Below are 6,000 nucleotides of genomic sequence, written 5' to 3'. Positions count from 1 at the left end.
GTGGTATATGGGTGTGTGTATAGGTGTATGGGTTATGTGTGAGTGTGTGGTATATAGTTTGTGAGTGTGAGTGTGTGGTGTATGGGTTGGGTGGGAGTGTGTGGGACGTGACTGGATAAGTCCGTGAGTGTGAGTGTGTGGCTGTGGGTGTCTGTGTGTCTCTGGGTGTGTGTGGATAGGAGGTACGTGGGTGTGAGTGTGTGTGTGAGGTGTGGTTGTGGGTGTGGGGGGGGGCACTGCGTGTCCTCCCTGGGGGTGGCCCCTGAGAGTCGGGGCCTGAGCCCGGATGTCTCCGCGACTCTGCATGTCTCCCTCTGCCTCCGTCTCTCTGCTTTGTGTCTGTCTCTGTCATCCCTGCCTCTGCCCCATCCCTCTGGGTCCTAGAATCTGTCCAAGTCTGGGGCCGCCTCCCAGGAAGCCCCACAAGTGTCCACCAAGGGATGCACGGAGGACAAACTGCAGTGCACACATACGAGGAGGCTGAGTCACCAGAGCCTCCACCCTAGTCCTGCCCAGACTCCCCGGGTCAGAGCTCCAGGCCCCAAGCGCCGCCCGGCTCCCCGCTGGGCTGGGGCCTCTATGGGGCTGGGAGTCTGGAGGCTCAGCCCTGCGGGGGAGGTGTGAGCAAACCCGCCTGCACTGCGAGCCCCGCACAGGCCATCCCCTGACACTCAGACACGCAGAGACATGCACAGACACACACACATACACACAGACACACACAGACATGCACACACAGAAACGCACAGACACACACAGACATGCACAGAGACACACACACAGAGACATGCACAGACATGCACAGAGACACACACACACAGACACACACAGACATGCACAGAGACACACACACACAGAAATGCACAGACACACACGGACATGCACAGACACACACACATATGTGCACAGAGACACACATATAGACACACATCCACACGGATGCACAGACACACAGAGACACACACAGGCAAACACATACACACACAGACACATAAAGACACAGACACGGATATGCACACACACATATAGACACACATGCACGTGGATGCACAGACACACCGACACACATAGAGACACACACACACAGATAGACACATAAAGACACACACAGACATGCCCGCACACAGGCACCCCCTCCCGCAGGTCACGTTTGCAGCCCCTGGCCACTGTCCTGCCCCGTGTCATGAACCTGCCTCCCCTGTCCACACCACACACCTGTCCACACCACACCCCTGTACACCCCACACACTTGTCCACACCACACACCTGTCCACCCCACATCCCTGTCCACCCCACACACCTGTCCACACCACACACCTGTCCACCCCATACACCTGTTAACACCACACACCTGTCCACCCTGCACACCTGTCCACCCCGCACACCTGTCCACCCCGCACACCTGTCCACACTACACCCCATCCACCCCACACACCTGTCCACACTACACCCCGTCCACCCCACACACCTGTCCACACTGCACACCTGTCCACACTACACCCCTGTCCACACTACACCCCGTCCACCCCACACACCCATCCACACCACACACCTGTCCACACCGCACACCTGTTCACACCACACACCTGTCCACACTACAAACCTGTCCGTATCACGCACAACCGCACACCTCCAGCTCATCCACCACTCACTGCACACACGCTTGCATCTCACACGCTCATGCTCACACTCATGCACTAACACACACATTCTCCCACCTGTTGCCAAGCTCACACTCACACGTGCACTCATGGCGTTGCTGGGCCAGGCTTTGGCACATGGGGTCAGGGAAGGCTCGGAGAGCGCACGCCTTGGCCTCTCTGGCGGCATGTCCGGGTCTGCGGGGCAGAGGTCACAGTTGCTGCCCCACGACACCGCATGTGCCCCTGCAGGGCCTGGGAATGGCACCCCGCAGAGCCCGCGCTCAGGGCCAGCTCGTGTCAGCACCGCGTGGACCACGTCCCGAGGACACCTGGGCCAGCCAGTGCTGGGGGCTGCAGCGAGTGTGTGTGCACACGCATGCCCATATATGTGTTGTGTGGTGCTTGTGTGCATGGGAGGGGGTCCCTGGGTGGGCCAGGGTCTGCCTCGAGGGCTGGAGTGGGAGGCCTGGGCCCCTCAGCTTTCCTCCAACCCAGCCTCACTTCCCCGCCCCTCTCAGCTCTGCGTGGTCACCAGCCAGCCCTGGGCTTGGCCCTGGCATGAGGCCTGAGGCAGGGCCCTGGATAACGCTCAGGACGGGCACCTGGGCCTTCTGGGCCTCCTCGCCAAGGACCAGACTCGGCCTCAGCGCCTCACACTCATCGGGGGTCATGCCCTGGGGCCCAGCCAGGACCCTCGCTGCCCCACGCAGGAGGCTGGACACACTAGCAGGTGGGGGGGCCGCAGCTCCCCCTCCCCCACCCCCGTCCAGTCTGAAAAACAAGACCTCATGGGCACCGGGCCGCAGCTCCCACCCCCACCCCACCACACAGGCACAAACACATTCTTGCAAATATTTCTAAAAATGCTGAAAATGGGAACCACAGGGCAGGTGGGACAGTGGTGTGGAAACCCCCACCCACCTCCGAGATGGCGATTTGCATTGGGGGAGGTGGGGGGAAGGCTGGCACCCAGGCGGCTGCTTTGCAGGATTCCTGACTATTCACACTCCCCGGCCACACCCCATGTCCAGGCCAACGCTGTGGCCAGGCCCAGAGTGACCAGGCCCCAGGGCACTTCCCAGAGGACTGCCTGGTGGAGGGGGTAACAAGTCGGGCCTTGCCCCAGGGGAGCTGGGCCAGGGAGGAGGCCCCTGCATGGAGGTCCCAGGCATGGCCCCCAGGAACAGGACCCCCAGCACCCTCGGAAGAGGATTTTGTGGGTCACCTGAGGACAGAGCCTCCTCCGGGGCCCCTCACAGCCCACCTGTCACCAAACCTCTGTCCTCCCCTGTGCCCAGGCCTGGCCAACCCGGGCACCTTCAGCCTGTAGACCCTGGATGGGGTCGCCAAACCCTACCCCAGCCTCAGACCCTCAGGGGTTGCCCCACGAGACCACCCCAGAACAGACCTGCCCAACCCCAGCCCTGCATCTTCAGTGGGCCACAGAGGCCTCCATAGGACCCCACCCCACACCCAGGGGCTGTCCAGGGTCCATCACCCCAGCACCTGAGACCCTGGGAGATGACACCCTGTGCCTAGAACAGGGTGGACCACATGGGGGGACATTCTGACCCGTGTCCCAGCCAAGCGGGACAGCCCCATGCCAGCCTCCTAGAGGAGGGGTCTGTGCCCGCGCCCACCCCCTCAGTGGAACCTAAGCCTTCCAGGGAGGACTCAAGTTTGAAGAAAGGATCCCTGGGAAGACTCCCAGGGTGCAGCCCGGGTGACAGAGCTCAGGGGGCCCTTCCTGCACATACAGCCTCCCACAAATATAGTCATGCACACCCCACAGAGACACACAGAACACACAAGCACACAGAGACACACAGACACAGAGACATAAAGACACACAATACACACACACACACTAACACACACACACAGAGACACACAGACACACATAGGCACACACAGAGTCAGAGACACGCACAGACACACTACTACACACACAGAGACACACAGACACACATAGGCACATGCGGAGTCAGACACACAGAGTCAGAGACACACAGACACAGAAACACAAGCACAGACACACTACCACACACACAGAGACACGCATAGGCACACACAGAGACAGAGACACGCAGACACAGATACACAAGCACAGACACGCTACCACACGCAGAGACACACACACAGATAGATACAGACACACATAAAGTCAGAGGCACACACAGACACATATAGACACACAGAGGTACATGGCACAGACACACACACTCACAGGCTCACACTCAGCCACAGCCACGTGCACACAGCTCACACGGCCCACACTCAGGTCCACAAGGGCTCACAGCGTCACAGAGGCCCCCAGTCCCACAGCCAGACAAGCACAGGCTGTGCTCACGCTCACACACTGATGCACACATTCTCCCACCCGCTGCCAAGCTCACGCTCACACATGCACACGTGGCATTGCTGGGCCAGGCTTTGGCACATGGGGTCAGGGAAGGCTCAGAGAGTGAGCATCACAGACACGGGGTGGGACTGGTGTCCGGGGGGTCCGTGAGGAGCCGAGGGGCAGCCCTGCCACGCCCACAGGCCCCAGGTCTATTCTCAGGCACCCGCCTGGGGCTGGGGGCTTCCTTCTGGGAACACGAGGACCTCCGTTCTGCACGGAGACACACGTCCAGAAAGGGACACCCCAGGGCCACACCCAGACACACCCAGCCCGACTCGGGCACCCAGCACACGCCAGGCACACAACAAACACAAGAGCTGGCACACGCCTGGCCCCAGGCCAGGACAGCAGCAGGCAACTCGGCCAGTGCACACAGCCACTCACACACCCTCACACATCCACACACTCCCACACATCCACACACACCCCACACATCCACACACCCTCACACATCCACACACACCCTCACACTCCCACACATCCACACACACCCCACACATCCACACACACCCCACACACCCCACACATCCACACACACCCCACACATCCACACACACCCCACACACCCTCACACATCCTCACACTCCCACACATCCACACACACCCCACACACCTCACACATCCACACACTCCCACACATCCACACACACCCCACACATCCACACACCCTCACACATCCACACATACCCTCACACATCCTCACACCCTCACACACCCCACACATCCACACACCCCACACCTGACACATCCACACACACCCTCACACTCCCACACATCCACACACGCCCCACACATACCCCACACCCCAAACATCCACACACACCCTCACGTCCTCACCCTCACACATCCTCACACTCCCACACACCCCACACATCCACACACACCCCACACCTGACACATCCACATACACCCTCACACTCCCACACATCCACACACATCCTCACACACACACACCCTCACACACCACACACCCACTCCCTCACACCCTCACACTCTCACACCTTCACACATCCACACACCCTCACACACACCACACATCCACACACCCACACCCTCACACATTCTCACCCTCACACTCTCATACACCCACACATTCTCACACACATGCTGACACACACATCCCAACTTCATACATCCCACACACACCCTCCCACACATTCTCACGCACCCTCACACTCACACACACCCCCACACTTCCGCATATCTCCACACTCCACCTTCACAAACCTTTATAAGCCCTCACACCCTCACACTCTCTCATTCACCCCTAACACCCTTACATCCTCACACACACATCCTCACACATCCCCACACCCTTACACTCTCACATTTACTCAGTCACACCCACACCCCCTACACCCTTACACACCCTCATACTTTCACACCCTCACACCCTCACATGCCCTCTCATACACACACCCTCACACACCCACACACCCTCACCCACCATCACGCAGACTTCACACACATTCTCACACTCACACACACACCCCTCACACACCCACACCCTGACACACCCACTCACCCTCACACTCACACACCCTCACACCGTCACACACCCACACACACCATCACACAACCCTCACAGACTTCATGAACATTCACTCTCACACCCCCTCACACACTCACACACACCCACACCCTCACACCCTGACACACCCACTCACCCTCACTCACACACCCTCACACCGTCACACACCCCTCACACTCACATGCCCTCACACACCCACACACATCCCTCACAGACTTCATGCACATTCACTCTCACACCCCCTCACACACTCACACACACCCACTCACCCTCACACACATACCCACACACACCATCACACACCCCCTCACACCCTCACACACACCCTCACACACCATCACACAACCCTCAGACTTCACATTCTCACACTCACCTTCACACACACACCCACACCCTCACACCCTGACACACCCACTCACCCT

The sequence above is a fragment of the Gorilla gorilla genome, chromosome 15 (assembly GCF_029281585.2).
Source record: "Gorilla gorilla gorilla isolate KB3781 chromosome 15, NHGRI_mGorGor1-v2.1_pri, whole genome shotgun sequence".
Lineage (NCBI taxonomy): Eukaryota > Metazoa > Chordata > Mammalia > Primates > Hominidae > Gorilla > Gorilla gorilla.
The sequence above is the reverse complement of the archived record's forward strand: the minus strand, read 5'-3'. Positions refer to the sequence as shown.